Here is a 16,801-nt window from a genome sequence, read left to right as displayed (position 1 = left end):
CCTGCATACTAGATCTCACCCTTATCAAATATTCATCACATGCACACGTGCACTTTCACCTAATGATCTTCTTCTCCTTATATAGGTTTATACCTCTTTCAATACCATGGTCCAAAACCACATAAGATCAATACCTTGGACCCAATACCTGGGGTCAATACCCCAGACCAAATACCATGGACCAATACCAAAATACCATGGACCAAATAACATGGACCAAATTCCAACATGTATGCACCTTTCCTTTTGTGAAAGTGTGTGTGTACACTGTATGCGCCTTTTGGTCTGCGAACCCACGTGTACACACAACTTGGTCAATGAGGAACTTGCGTATACCTCTCTTTCTTCATTCTGTGAGCCTGAACTGTGATCTGTCATCTGTGTGAGTTGACATCAAGGACAACACCTGTGCCATAGTGCCAGATCTGTATCATAATGCCAACAGGTGTTTTCACATGGAAAAGTGCAAGCCCATGTAGACTCCTCTAGCTGGGAACTAGAGGAAGGAAGATGCTACTTCAAGTGAGGTAGTAGCTACTATTGTTTAGCGATAGTTGGTGGTTTCACTTATGTATCTGGTGAAGACACGACCCGACTTATGCTTTGTGGTGAACTAGTTGAGTTAAGCTATGGTTCAGCCTACCAAGATGTTTTGGAAGGCAGCGAAGCATGTGCTGAGATACCTCGGAGGCACATCTTAGTTCGGATTGTGGTACACATAGATAGAGGGAGTGAAGCTTCAGGGATTCACAGATGCAGATTGGGCAGGGACTCCATCAGATCAGAAGAGCACTTTTGGAGGAATCTTCAACCTTGGTCCAACTACAATTTCCTGGTACAATTGGAAACAAATATCAGTTGCACTTAGCTTAGTAGAGGCTAAATACATGGTTGCTAGTTAGGTTGCATGTCATGCCATTTCGATACGGAAGATTCTAGTTGGATTGTTTGGTCAGAGGATGGATCCAACCGTGATCTACTACAATAATCAGAGTTGTATGAAACTTTATGAGGATCCAGCTTTTCATGACAGGTCCAAGCACATTGATATCCAGTATCACCATCTTTGAGACTGTGTGGTCAAGAGGATCATGTTGTTGCTGTATGTTTCGACCAAGGAACAGGATGCATATATTTTGACTAAGGCATTATCAAAATACAAGTTCGAGTTCCACAGAGACAGGATTGGCGTTAATGATAATCCCTTTCATGTTGAGAGGGAGTGTTGAAAATAGCAACAAGAAATGCTAAATATATAAGTGCTAAATTTAGTACTACTATAAATAGATTTTCAGGATACCTTCCTATTTTAGTTAGTCCCTAAACTAAAATAGAGAAGTAAAGAATTCAAATTTGATCTTAGTAGCTGTTTGTAAAATAATTAATTAATTCATCTTGAGTTAATTAGTTGTAGAAAATCAAACATGAAGTCTATGTGGGGACATGCAACAGTTTCTCCATTGATTGAGGAATTTATCCATCAGTTAAAGAGATAAGGATGAGTTGTAATTACTTGGCTCAGTTAACTAAGTCCAACCCAGTTAGATTAGTTCAAATAGTTTGTTGAATTAATTGTGAGTTCAATTAGTTAATGCATGTATGCATGTAACCGTTGCACTTCAGATAACTGAATATTCTCTCATAAATAACTCATGCATGTCAGTTCAGACAGAGACCCAGTTGAGATCAGATGGAGGGACATTGTACTATCAGTTGAAGGAATATTCCATTGTGAATATGTCTTGCATGCAGAAGGAATTCATTCCTTGGAGATTGCATAGTTACTTCTTCAGTTAGTGAGTGTGTGATGAGACCAATCACACAGGTGGCATCATTGGACCCCAAGAAAAACTACACAAGGGAATAGGAGGCTTGGAGGGATGAGGAAAGGCATATCTTATTTCTACTCAGTCTGTGAGCTGTATTTTTTGATTGCAGAGAGAGCAGGATAACTTGTGAGTTGATTCTTTTTGTAAAACTGAACATATTCCCACTTGTATGATAACACAAAGATTGGGGTTTTAGGCTGATGCTTTCCCCAGGTTATTCTTCTGTTTTCATGTGTGATTGATTTCTCATTCACACTTATATGTGTTCTATTTGACCTTGCTCATATTCGATTAATCTTCCGCAAAGTTTGTTGTAGAAGTAAATCTTGTATTTTTCTTTAGTTTATTGCATAATTTGTTGATGTATAGTGGGAATTTCTACAGTGCTTTGTCTTTTCATGAATTGTTGGCCGCAATCAAAATCTGAATTATCATAATCATTAAACTCTCAACTCTAGATAAAATTTATGCTTTGATCATATAAACCATCAAAATTGTTTACCCATAAGAGCAAAAATCATCTTTAGATAAAAAAGAAGAACTCTCCAGAGTCCAAATTCATACTCATGTAAAAAGTACCAAAATTTTCAAGATCTGCATTATCATAATCATTAAACCCTCAACTCTAGATAAAGTTTATGCTTTGATCATATAAACCCTCAACTCTAGATAGAATTTATGCTTTGATCATATAAGCCATCGAAATTGTTTACCCATAAGATCAAAAATCATCTTTAGTAAAAAGGAAGAACCCTCGAGAGTCCAAATTCATACCCATTTTGAAATTACCAAAAATTTCAAGATCTACATTATCATAATCATTAAACCCTCAACTCTAGATAAAATTTATGCTTTGATCATGTAAACCTTCGAATTTCTTTACCCATAAGAACAAAAGTCATCTTTAGTAAAAAGGAAGAACTCTCCAGAGTCCAAATTCATACCCATGTAAAAATTACCAAAATCTCCATGCAGAATGACCTTGCCCTTCCTCCATCTAATCGTTGAAGCTCTCCTCAAGTGTTTCCCATGCAGACTCCATCTCGGGTTGGAATCCCATGAAATCCATAGATTGCCTTGCTGGTATTACTTCTTCTGGCATTTCCACTCAAATATAGACAAGGCAGAGAAAAATGTAGTACAATGTGATGTTGTAATCTATGAATATTTTATTTGAACCCAACACTAAACTGGAAATGAAAAAGAAAATAAATATTTATAATGGAAAAAATAAAAGAAATATTTATAATATAAAATAAGACATATAAATTGAAATTGGGTTAAATGATTTTTTTTTTATATCTAATGGAATTGGCAATGGCAGTGGTATTGTACTCACGTTACACAAGGTCACACGAGGTCGAATCCCACCAGCTACCACTATAACCGCTAGGAGGAACCGTGCAGCCTGCAAGAAAAATGCCTCAGGATGAAACGAGACTTGAAACCATGACCTGCACAAAAGCATGAATGGCTTAGCAGACCGTCCACTGGCCATGAGACCAAACCCCTAAGGGCTAAATTGGGTTAAATGATTTATTTTAAAAAAGAATTTGTTATTTTTGCTTAAGGCAATAAGTTAAAAACAAGAATAATAAGTTTAAAATGATATTAGGATGAGTGTAAACATTTAAATATGACCTCAACTAATAATAAGAAGTTAAATTAATAAAAATAATAAAATTCAATGTGTTATATTTTGATCTTGTTATTAACTAGTGAATAGGCTTTGTTACAATACCATGGGCCAATACCATGACTTATCAATACTACAAGTCCAAAAACCATAACCTATTTTACAACCAAAATATTTTATAATAATATGAAAAGATTCTTAACCGTGGATATTCACCCCCACATTAAGCCAGATATTATTAACTTGTAAAAAATAGCATTTGTTACAATAACATGGGTAAATAATATGGATTATCAATACCACATGCCCAAAAAACATAAATTATTTCACAATCAAAATATTTTATAGCAATATGACAAGATTGTTAACCATAGATATTCACCCTCACTTTACCATGGATATTAACTTGTAAATAGGCTTTGTTACATTACCATGGGCCAATACCATGGCTTATTAATACCACATGCCAAAAAACCATAACTTATTTCATAGTAAAAATATTTTATTTTAATTTAATTTTACAACATTTCTTTAATTGAATCTAAAAAGGAAAATGTTACAATTTGAAATATATCTAAGCACTCTATCCTCAGGACTACTAAAAATATTCCCATAGAGATTAAATTAAGGTTTTAATAAAATTAAGCTAAGATGGATCTATGCTATTTCTTAAAGTTTTTCATTATTTTATTTTCTTTGACATGTTTGATCCAAAATATAGGTTTAAAATTTTTCAACCAATTAAGTGTTTTTAATTTAGATAATTTCTTAAACACAATATAATGTGATCAAGTTTAAGACAGAGTTTGGGAGGGGATGGAGAGAGGGAGGGAGATAGTGAAAAAGTTGGAGGGGAGAGAGAGAGAGAGAGGAAGAGAGAGTGATGGGGAGAAGAGAGAGTGAGGTGGGAGAGAGGGAGTCAGAGGAAGGAAGAAAGAGGAGAGAGAGAGAGAAATGGAGCTGGAGTGGGGGAGAGAGGGAGGAAAGAAAAAATACATAGAGAGATAGAGGTGGAGAGAGAGAGGAGTGAGAAGGTAGAGATGGAGAGGGAGTGAGGGAGAGGGGAGGAGGGAAGAGAAAGAAGAGGAGAGGATAGAGATAGGGATATAAGAGGAAGGGAGAAAGATGGAGACATAGAGATGGAGAAGGGCAGGGAGGGGGGAGATAGTGATAGAGTTGGAAGGAAGAGAGAGAGAGGGAGAGTGATCTGGGGGGAGAGATAGAGGGAGGTGGGAGATAAGGGATAGAGAGGAAGGAAGATAGAGATGAGGAGAGAGAGATGGAATTTGGAGGGAGTAGGAGAGGGAGGGAACAAAAAAGCATAGAGGGAGAAAGGTGGAGAGAGAGGGGGTGAAAAGGGAGTCATGAAGAGGGAGTGAGGGAGAGAGGAGAGAAGGGTGTAATAGAGAGAAGGATATAGATAGAGAGGGAGATAAGGGGAATAGAGAGTTGGACAGAGAAGGGGAAGAGAGGGGGAGAGAGTGTGTGTATGTTTGGGGGGTGAGATAGAGAGTGTTACAGGGAAAAGTGTCTATATAGAACTGCTCTATCCCACTAAGGTGTGACAGCTACCTTAGAAACAAATAGAGAAAAGCTACTTTTGTTTTTCCTTTATGAATTATAGATAGGGAGGAACAAAAAGACCAACCTCTGTCTTGCGCTAATCCTTCGATTCGATCCCTCTCTTCTTTGATAGTCCTCAGCTACCTGCTCCCTTGCATGCCCAGCTCTACAAAGTACCTGTAAGATCACAGAAGCATAGCACTATACAAAGACATGGATCTATAATCATAAACAATCTAGGATCATATGTAAATTGACCATACAAATGTAGCAAGCATCAATGACACAAAAGCATGGAGGAAAACTCAAATAGATTTTATTGATAAACAAGAAAAGATCCAGGAGGAGTTACAACCAGTTGTTCTGACCCAGCATCAACCTCCCAGCAAAGAAGCCCCTCTTCACCTCAAACAAAGCATAGATCACCCAACAATCTGATGTTTGTCTCAAAAAACCAATAGCAATTCCTTACAATATGCAAAATTCCAGCCTTTGGATCTCTGGGATGAGGGATCCATATATAGATATCTGTAAGGGGGATGAGTCAGCTTGTGATTTGATTAGTGTCTTCTCTCTGATAGTTCTTGTTTCCACTTGGAGACTGAAGGCCTCTTACTCATCCTTGGTCGAATTCAGTGAGGCAAGTGTCACAGGGGAAGATTCTGGAAGCTTCCATTGCCTCTCCACCTCGCGGAATGACACCGCCATTTGTCATTTCTCAACCATCGCACCCCACAGAAGGGACTTTTGGAATGCAACGCACCCTCACAGTGTATTTAGGTGAGATGCAACGCACTTAGCCAATGGAGCAGCTGCAATGATCCTGTTTTGACCAATTCTGAGCAGTTTCTGGTGGATAACTTCTGGGATTAGCTGTAATCTATTGACCTTGTTCCTTTAGGGGTTAGAACAACACTTTTAGGGACTTAGGAGCCCTTCGTTTATGGACATTTCATGCTTGGGGTTGTAGGGCACAAAAATTTCTATAACAGTTGCCCCCTAAAGTATGAGGCCATTAACCTTTTGGTGTCAGGTGATATGCTTTATTATGAGGATCTGAAGTTCTTTCAATGCTGGGAGGAGACCTGTAATAAGATACACTACAATACATTATCTTCATAATATTTTCATGATCTAGTTGAGGCGGGCATTCCCATGCTTAGCTTTATAAATTCATTTTCATGTATATAGGACAGACAACCGTCTGAGTGTAGACTGCTGATTCTGATAGAGCCATCATCCTTTTGGTAGGATGATTATCTGTGCTACAATGATGTACATTTAATGTTTTTATTTCCCTGAATATATATCGCAGCCCGGATGGATGAAACTAGATCTGGGGTCTTCAATCTCGTCTGATCTTCACTCGAAGTACAACTCGATCCACGTGAGAAATGTTTTGAAGTCGAACGTGGAAAGACATTGCTTGATTACCAGTCAATGATGTAAACTATTAACAAGCGCGAGAGGAATCACCGATAATGATAATGACCCTCAAGGTACTGCAGTACAATTCACGTGGTGTAAATAAAGGACTTGGCGTCGAACACCACGCAAAATCTTTCGGTCGAAGGCCATTTATAAACCTGTCGCTGGAAGTGAGAAACTTGCCATTGAGGCATGCAAGCTTCAAAGTACTGAATGGGGTGTTCCTAGATCAACTTCTTGGATAATGAGCTGATGTGGACAAGAAGTGATCCATCACAGGAGGGCCTTAATGAATCCCACATCAATGACACGGAATGGAGCAAATGATTTTAATGGAGGTGAAAATGATCTGGTGATATAAGGTTCAGTGTGGCGGTCATGAAAGAATGGAGTATAATGTATGCTAGTGGGTGAGACACAGGTGAATCCTCTGAATGACTTCTCTTGAACATATCGGTGACACTGATGTGATGGATCGGTAGCATTAACCCCAAATATGGATGGTATGGTGTGACCATGGTGATGTGACCGGTGAATGAAACAACCCAACCCGACTCGGACACAGAGCAGAAGTGTCATGTTCAAGAGCGACTTGCTACCAACAAAGTTTCTTTGAGTTTTCTTCCCAGTTTTTCCCTTGTCATTGCTGACCAGTACTTATTTATTTTTGTCAAGCTTGAGGAGGATAACATATGCTTGTTCTATAATTTGCCCTTCGGGCAAACCCATCTCTATGTTTTAACGAGCCTAGCGATAGTGAAACTCGTTCTCGTCTATAGAAAAGTTTGTCACTATTAATCTTTTTAACGAGTTTAACGAAAAAGATAACTCGGTCCTTTTCAATTTTAGAGAGTGTGAAAAGGAACGTAAAGGTAACTCCAAAGTTCCTTTTTCGTCATCTAATCCCTTAAGTCCGAAAAAGTATAAAACAATACAGAAGGGATGAATTTTCGATACTTTTAACGAGCCGAACAAAACAAGCGCTCGATATTTTTGTGTAATAATCCCTCAGGTCCAAAAAGATTAAAATCTAGAGGACGGATAGCACTTCCTATCCCTTTAACGAGCTGGAAAGGCCAATGGCTCGGCAATATTTTCATATTTTACGAGTTAGTTGAAAAGAGCTTAAAGGAGACTCGTCTTTTGAGGAACGAGTGATAAAATGGGTAGCAGCTGATTCCAGGTAAGGTTTGGAATTTTCCAATCACAGCGGTGTCACAAGGATGGCTAGTGAAATCACTCTTCGCAGCTGTTCCTCAAAATTGGTAAACAATCAAATGGAGGTGAATGATCGACCAATGAAAAAGTGGAGGTGACGGCGCAAACACGACCAAGGCTTTAATGGCTGAAGTACTACATTCACGATGGTTATTTACCGGGGAATAGTTCACTTTTTAACAAGCTTAAACGCGGGTGGAAACATTTGCTCATGTCTTATGTTTATTTTTTAACGAGCTTGAACTATGTGCTAAAACTGCTCGATTAATCCAGTCGTGTGATAAGAATGTCTCATATAAAAACGACAACTTTTAAAGATTTTCCCCACATCCTTTCTTTATGCAAGTTAGGAAACGACCAATCCTACGAGTTTAAAGGGTTAGAGGTCCTATAAATTTAAAAAATGAATAGCCGCTCTTCGCTTGCACTCCAAAAGCTTTGCATGCCCCCAAGTATAAAACAGAGTTTCAAGTTTACCCCTTCCTTAGTCCGTTAAAACATTTGTTTTACCGAGAGAGGCCTACCTCTTACAGGTTACCCAAAGATCGCTCTATTCACAGCACAGACAAAACACTTCTTCGGTGATGTCTATCGAAACAAACAAAGGTGAGCGGCGATGCTCGCCAACTCACATAACTTTGACAAGAGAATCTTGTTCTAGAATAACCCCCTCTTCCAATCACGGACGGGGGTATAGACTAGTCATATTCTCTCGTGGAAACCTACCTTATACCCGAAGTTTTCCTGCCGAAGCAGACCAGGGTGCATGCCCCCTGGGTTTCAGTCATGTCCCCCCGAATCACTCACGCTCATCGGGTGGACGGACTGGAGATTGAGACATTTCTTGCGTGAAAAGACCATTTAGGGATGGTATATGACTATTTGTTATGCGTGATCTGGGAAATGAAAGCTGGTCTACGAGCTTGACCACTCTTCCTTCGTGCGGAAAACACATCACTCTAAAGAGTGATGAGACAATGGCTCTCATGCAATAAATATAGTCTCGTCCAAGGAGTAGATTGTAATCCAGGGGTCCTTGAACTACCATCACGTTCATGTGAACGGTTTTCCCTCTCAATGTTATGGGCACATTGGGAAGGATCCCTAACGATCGATAGTTTCCTTTATCAAAGTCTGTCAGATTTCTCATCTCAGGCAAAAGCGATGGTGAACCAAGCGCTTTCCAAGCAGTTGAGGAAAGGATACTCACAGAAGCCCCCTCATCTATGATGGTACCAGCCATAACCATTCTATATATTTGAACAATAATTCAGAATGGTACACTAGCTAGTAAACGGGGTCTGCCTAGTTGATTCCAGTCGAAGGAGACAACTAGGTTGCTTGGAGGTGGGACCGAATAGACGGTCGGGTACGACTCTGATGAACTTCCTTCCGGTGGTAAAGGAACAGGTAAATTGCCCCCATGTTCGTTGGATTCTGTGCTTATGAAAATAATTTGGACGGTGTCATCCTTGTTCTCTTCAGTGATTGTATCATCTGAAGATGGAACCTCTGAAGGCAAAACCGGGTCAACTGCCACCTCGACCTTTTGACTTTTGTCTGGTATGGATTCAGACGGTTTATCTTCAATGATAGATGCTTCAGTCGACAACCTGAGCGGGCCAGCCGGATTTTCAACTGGTGACGGACTTGGAAAGAGTTTTTTATATCCAGGAGGAAGTCGTAACGGTGAAACCGGACGATCATCCAAAACTCTTTTGGCTTCGTCTAAGAAGAGACAACCGCGGATGGCGTGATCGCCTTCGCACAGTTTATAAGGAAATCTATATTTTCCTTTTTGTCCTGGGGCTTCACTTTCACTAGTTGACGGTGTGTTTTCAACATGATCATCAGAGGTTGATGACACCGCGTTGTGCAAACAAGGAGACAAGTCCCTTAAGATCCGAGGGATGCAAGGACAATCTCTGTGATAGTGGTCTCCCTTGCAAATGACACATGGCGATTTAGGCCTGGTTGGTGCAGTGTGTGGATTTTCGTTAGACGACACTCGTTTGCCCCCATTCGCTTTTGGCTCCTTCTTCTTCTTCTCTTTCTTCTTCTTTTCCTTCTTCTCCTTAGGAACCTGACTTTTGGCTTTACCAGCCCCATCAAGCGAAGAGGAAGGAGGAGAGGAAGAATTAGAGGAAGTAGAAGGTTGGTGGGTAACTCTGGACTCGTCTAATTGCTGATTCGATTGTTCAGGAATAGTGGTGTTCTGAACGACAAAGGTTGAGAAGAACCATACAGGAAACCCAATTGTCAGTCCTGGAAGCGAAAATGTGGCCATATGGGGTGCACCAACATCTCCCCAAGAGGAGAAGGGACTAGGATTTCCTCCAAGGGGAATTCCTTGATTGGTGGACTCCATTTTCTCAACTCAAGATCAATGCAAGAAAGGGTAATGAATATTCCGTTTAAAATAAATTTTAGACGCTTTGACACAACTTGTTTTTTCAGTTTTTAAGAGTCGAGAAAAAACAAAAGATGACTCTAGTCGCCTTCGATTTTTAATGAGCCTGAAGTGACAAGTGCTCAGATGGACCTTTTTCGTTAAGGAGTCTGAAAAGGAACGAAAGGGACTGCTCTGGAAATCTAGGTAGAGGGATTACCAAACCAATAAAAAAACTGCAGAATACTTTTTACGGTACGGCAGTCAATTTTCCCGAATGTTTTGTTCAGTGCATTGCGATCGATAGGGTGGCAGACATAGCTTCCTATGGATAAAGGATTGAGCCTATAGGGGTCTCCCAAAATATACTCGACGGTACGTAGGAGCACAAGTCCGCACTAGCACTTATCGTCTCAAAGTGGAGGAATCACCCAACCATCAACGAGAACAACAGTTACCAGGCTTTACGACGCCAGAATACGTCTCTAGCCTAGACCTCTAAATGTTGTGCGTTAAGTTCCAAAGCGTTGTTAGATTCATTGAATTTATTTTAAGTTGATCTTGTTTATGAAGTTTACGTTTTGGGTTCACCACAAGATGCAGATGTAATTCCTAAAATGCAATCTGAAGATGATAAACAAACTTTTTATCTCTTTTGTGCAATGAAAATCCTAGCTACTAGGGAAAAGAAATATAGAATCTTTTCACAAAGAGCAAAGAGCACACTGTAAATGCACTTTCCTAAATCAAGCCAAACAGACTGTCTATATGCAAATGCACATGCATGTATTTGTTTTCGAATTTCTCAGTATATGGATGCTAAAAAGAAAGTTGATGTACAAATCTGAATTTCTTTTCAAGCGACAAATATAAACAAGCTTTTTTTTCAAAATAAAAAATAGAGATGATTACGACACCTTACGATTTTGAAATGAACACTCGTTCTTGACACTAGAAAATTACAAATTCAGACCAAAAGAAATAGTAACAAGATAATCGACCATCAATAGCAATCAAACTTTTTCCTACGATCGAAATCGACACTTGCGAAGGACGATAGTACGATTATGCTACCTTTTCAAAGGAGAACTGTAAATGACTCAGCAAACACACAAAAACATCTACAATTCTTTTGTACAAAGGAGGCAGAATAACAACAAGGAAAAGTGTTATAGACATTTTTGTGCCTAACAGCATGAAGCATGAAATTTCGATAATCTAAAGGGATCCAAAGTCCCTAAACATGTTGTTCCTACCCCTAGAGGAACAAGGTCAGCAAACCACAGCACTGAAAATCAGTTCTCCACCTGAAAAACACTCAAAAACAAGCTATTTCTGGATCATGTCAGCTGCTCCACTGAGCATATGCGCTGAATGTCAACTGCTCCACTCTGTACCTGTGCTGAATGTCAAAAGCAATGAAGGCTACATGCGCTGGGCGAGATTGGCCAAGTGGCACAGTCATTCTGCAAGGTGTCAAATGCCCAGGAAGCTTCTAAAATGACACTTGGATCAGGGAATTCGCCTTGTGATGAGTAAGAGGATCTAGATCTCCAAGTGGAAGCAAGAAACTCCAAGTGGACTCAAGAACTGAAGTATAACTGAAGTGGGAGAGGACACTAGTCAGCTCCATGCCAGCCTCAAGCTGACTCATCCTTTCTCCAAAACTCCTATATATAGAGCTCTCTCATGAGGTCTAAGGAGGCTGGAATTTTGTGAATGTAAGGAAGTGTTGTTGGTTTTTGCATAGAACTATTGGGTGATTGCTTTGAAGGAGGTGAAGAGGAGATTTCTTTCTGCTGGGAGGTGTTGCTGGATTGGGCCTCTTATGGTTATAACGCTCTCAGAACTTTGCTTCTTCTATTAATAAAGCATTTGAGGTTCTTCTATATGCATGTCTCTCAATGGTGTATTGATGCTTGTATATTTGATTTATTCTAATCCTTGAATCAATTATGGATGTATGCTTCTTGTAGTTTCCCTTTCTTATGCTTTTGCAGGATCTTTGTGTAGCTGGGCCAGTGAAAGAGCAGGGAGCTGGGAGCAAGCAGCAAAGAGGGAAGATTGGATCAACCATTAGCGGAAGATAACGGTTAGTGGATGCTTTTCTCCTCTCTCTTACATCTCATAAAGAAGTAATCTTGAATAGCTTTACATTCGGTTGTTGCTGAGGTACTATCACCCTTAGAGTGGGATAGGGTCATTCCGTATTGGATACTTTTCCCAACAAAAAATTGGCGACTCCGTTGGGGATGCGTATCTTGTTGGTTGTTTGTGTTTTTGCTATTCATTTCATAAACAAAGGGAGTACCGAATCGAACTGTATTTGGATCCTTCAAATACAAATTAGAGGGCAGCTACTCTAGCTCTGTTTCTGGGCAAGTTTATGATTTGAAGAGCTGATCCACAAGGACTCTAATAAGCTCTTAGTGATAGCTTTTCATCCACCTTGTCATCCCTTAGTGTGTCCTTGACTGATAGCTTCTGATTTGAGCAAAAACTGTGAATTTTTGAGCAATCTGTGACCCGGAAACCAAGAGAAACGAAAGTTTCGTTCTTCAGTGCAGGTTGTACAAAGGCTGTCTGCATTTCAGCGTAGTTCCCGAAGGGGCTACCTACGCTGAAGGTCAAACAGACAGTGTCCCACCTGCGTTGGACCAGTCTTGCTTTGTGCTACTGGGGTTTCCTGCTGTTTCTTGCCCTGTTTTCACTCTTGTTTTGTTGCCTGTTACCAGTCAATGTGCCTATCTGAAACCAACTTTCCTTGCCACTATTCCGCCTCAGTTGTATAAAGAAAGTGTGTTTGTTCTTTTTGTATTTCTTATATCATTTACAGTTTCTCATAACGAAAGTGAACTAGTCTTGCTGTGACCTCTTAGATCTAGACCTGTGATAAAGTGTCGTTTTGATCATAAGAGTTAGTTTATTTGCTGTTCATAGCTGATTGAGCTTTTGCTTTCATCATTTGTTTGAGTTTATATATTTCTAGTGTCGAAACAAGTAAATCTTAAGGTGTCTTTTGATTTCAGACGAACTTGTTTTCTTTCACTTGAAATTGAATTCAAAGTTATACAACAGCTTTCTTTTTGTGTCGCACAAACATTAAGAAAAGGAAAAGAAATACTTGCATTTTTGCATTTTGCATATAAGTTTGTATGTTGATTTAGGGAAAAAGTGCATTAACAAGTGCTCTTTGATCTGTGTGAAAAGATTTTGTCTCTCTTTTCCCTCAGTAGTTAAGATTTTCATAAGTCGAAAAGATTGAAAAAGCTTGCTTCTCATCTTAGACTGCATTTAGGAATTTGTATCAATACATCTCGTGGTGAACCTTGAAAGGAAAACTTTAAAAAGATCAACTTAAAATATATTGAATGAACCTAACAACGCTTTGAAACATAACGCAAACATCTAGAGGTCTAAGCTAGAGACGTGTTCCGGCGTCGTTAAACGTAGTGACTGTTGATCTCGACGAAGGTGGGTGATTCCTCCTGAGAGTCGGTGGCACTAATACGGACTTGTGCTCCCACGTACCGTCACGTATATATTGGGAGACCCCTATAGGAATAAAGCCTTTATCCATAGGAAACCGTGTCGGCCGACCTACTTATCGCAACACAGTGAACACAGCATTCACGAAGATCAACCACTCGTACCGTAAAACGTATTCTGTGGTTTTGCGAAAGGTTTGGCACACCCTCTGCCTAGATCTCCAGAGCAGTTTCTTTTGGCCTTTTTCAAACTCTATAACTGAAAAATTCCAACCGAGCATTTGTCACTTCGGGCTCGTTAATACATCGAAGGAGACTAGAGTCATCTTTAGCTTTTTCTCGACTCTTAAAAAGTGAAAAAGCAAGTTGTGTCTAAAAGCGTCTAATAAAATTCATTCAATTCAGAAACACAAATTTCCCCTTTTAATATTTTAGTTGATCGAGTAATCCGCAATCGTGGAAGAAAGTCAATTGAAACCCCATCGTTCGCGGAGGCTTACGAGTCAACCGTCTTTGTCCCCGGAATCGAAAACAGTACGGGCAAAGCGAACTCGTTTAACCGGTTCAAAATCTCCTTTGAAAGTTAGAACAAGTGTTCCAACTGCATCTGAGGTTCCGGTTACTCCTAACATTTCTGGAAACCCTGCCTCTATAGAAGAAGTTCAACAGCCACAAAAGGACAGTAATACTGATCCTAGTCTGGGGGCAAATACTTGTGTAACTGAACCAGTTCCATCTGTAACCGGTCCAGAAAGTTTTGTTCCTCAAACAACTGTCGTTGTCGAAGCAACCACTTCTTCGGCACCAGAAATATTTTACGGACCTGACGGTCTTCCTCTTCCACCAGGTTTGATTGCGATAGAGGAAATTGCAGAGGATCCGCAAGCAAGTACTCCAACTCATTTTGGAGTAGGGGTCACTCTCTTTCCTTCATCAGAGGTTAATCCACCACAAGTGGAAGTCCCTGTAGAATCGCTAGGAAATCTATTGGATAGACCTAAAATGTCTGAACAACCGTCATCATCTAGGACTGTGTCAAATGACACAGCGACAGCAGAAGCCCCTACCGTCACTCCGACGATGTTTGTTGGTATACCAGCTGTCCCAACTAGCTCTCAACAGCTAGAAGGAGTCCACCAAGGGACTATTTAGACAGTATGGTCTGTTCTAGTTTGTTCATCCGGAGTAATACCCGGTAATTCTCATGTTGAAGCTCGACAGATTGATCCTCATGGAGGTCAATTTGGGCCATCCAGTCCTCAAGGACTAACAATCCCTCTGAGTTCCGGATTGTTACCATATGGGGGGCAGTATGCCCTTTCATTACCTCCTCCGGGAGGATATCCATATGGCAGTTCTCAACAGTATTTAGGTTATACTGGAATTTCATCAAGTAGTTGGGTACCTATGCTACCTCAACAACCAAGGATTGTATATTCTATGCAACAGTGTGTACCTGTGACGAACATCCCAACCACACCGGCTATTGTAACCGTGTCGCAAGTTCAAGCGATGCCTGTTACATGTCAACCTCAGATTTCTCAGGTTGTAATGCAACAGTCGCTTGACCATGGGTCACAACCACAATTGCCAACTGGTGGGACGACACAAGTACAAACGGGTACAATTACCCCACACCTTGGTCCAATGGTTAGCATGGCACAACAGAACATGGCGTCACAACCATGGCTTGTACAATACCAACAACCGCAATTCCAGCAAGTGTACCAAGCTTCTGAGCAGCAGATCTTTGCGAACAGTGGACAACCGTATATCCAAAACGGTCAAAACCAACCATTTTACAGTGGTCAAGTCCACCAACCGTATCAGTCATACCAACATCAATTACATTATGCTGGTATGCAAATACCCACTGCTCAAGCGATTCCATCGTACCCTGGTTACGCTTCGCCTAACCTGAATCAACAGTTACCATTCGTGGGAACTTTAGAGTTACCCGATTTACACCGTTTAACCAACGATCCGATTGCTTATGCCCCTTGGTGGCCAGCGATTCCTCATAAACTTCCATCTGACATTCCTAAATTCAATGGAAATCCAGGTGAAGACCCGTCGAATCACGTGATGACTTTTCATCTGTGGTGTTCGTCGAACACCCTTAACGACAATTCGATAAGACTTTGCCTTTTTCCGAGGACATTGACAGGTCCAGCGGCTAAATGGTATATTGAATTGCCAAGAGCCTCTTTCGGCAACTTTAGTTCCCTAGCCACGAATTTCTTAACCCACTTTCAATTATCGATAAGGTATGAAACGGGAACAAAAATATTAACCAACTTCAAACATACAACTGCTACCCATATATCTGATCATATACATGAGTGGCATCGTCGTCGTAGGATGGTGAAACATATTTTCGCGATCAGCTATTAGCTGAATGGTTTATAAAGTCGTTACTTCCGGCTATTACGGAAGATGTGGCCAAGGGGGGAGTCGTAACAGAGGAGCAAGTGATTGCTCGTGCACAATATTTGGACTTAGTTTATACTCAGTCCGGCACACTCTATGACAAAATACCTGACGCCCCTAGACCAGAGTTTTCAATTCCTCCCCCTCCTAAATCAAATAGTGACTCTCATTCAGGTGATGGCATGATTGGCACAGCAAATACGAAATCGATAAAGGCTTCGTCAAAGAAAGCCCGTAAGAATTCAGATCAAAATGCAAAAGAAGAAATTCTTGCTTCGGAAGTAAATGCCGTATCAGAAGATAAAGGCAAAGAAACCAATCAACCAGGAAGAAAGAAGAAGCAAAACAAAGGGAAGAAGAAGAAACAGGGTGATTCATCCCTTGGAAAAAATTCTTCAAACCCTCCTGGAAAAGGGAAACCAAACAGTCCATGTATGATATGTGACGAATATCACTGGACAAGGGATTGCCCTTACAAAGCTGAGCTTAAAAGGTTCTTCAAAAGTTCCTAAACCTCAGCTGTGTTGACTGATCCATTTCCCAACCCAGGTCAAAATCTGGTTGATAGTGGAAATGCTTCCCCGTCGCAAGTCCTTATGTTGTCGGTTTCGAAACAGCAGAATGATGCTTTGATTTCGACAAGGAACAAAGATTACGGGAATCCTCAGCTGTCGAACGAAAAAGGTAAAGATCAACCAAGTAGTTCGACAACAACTTCGACAGAAGTTGTAACGCCCACCATCCCTGAATTAACAATAAAACCGCCAAAGGGCGTAGTACACAAGTCGACATTTAATCCTCGTGCCAGAGCGGCGCAGCA

This window comes from Pinus tabuliformis, chromosome 9 (assembly GCF_031772625.1).
Source record: "Pinus tabuliformis cultivar Carrire ecotype Pingquan chromosome 9, CPIR1, whole genome shotgun sequence".
Taxonomy (NCBI): Eukaryota; Viridiplantae; Streptophyta; class Pinopsida; order Pinales; family Pinaceae; genus Pinus; species Pinus tabuliformis.
Note: the sequence above shows the minus strand (reverse complement) of the source record.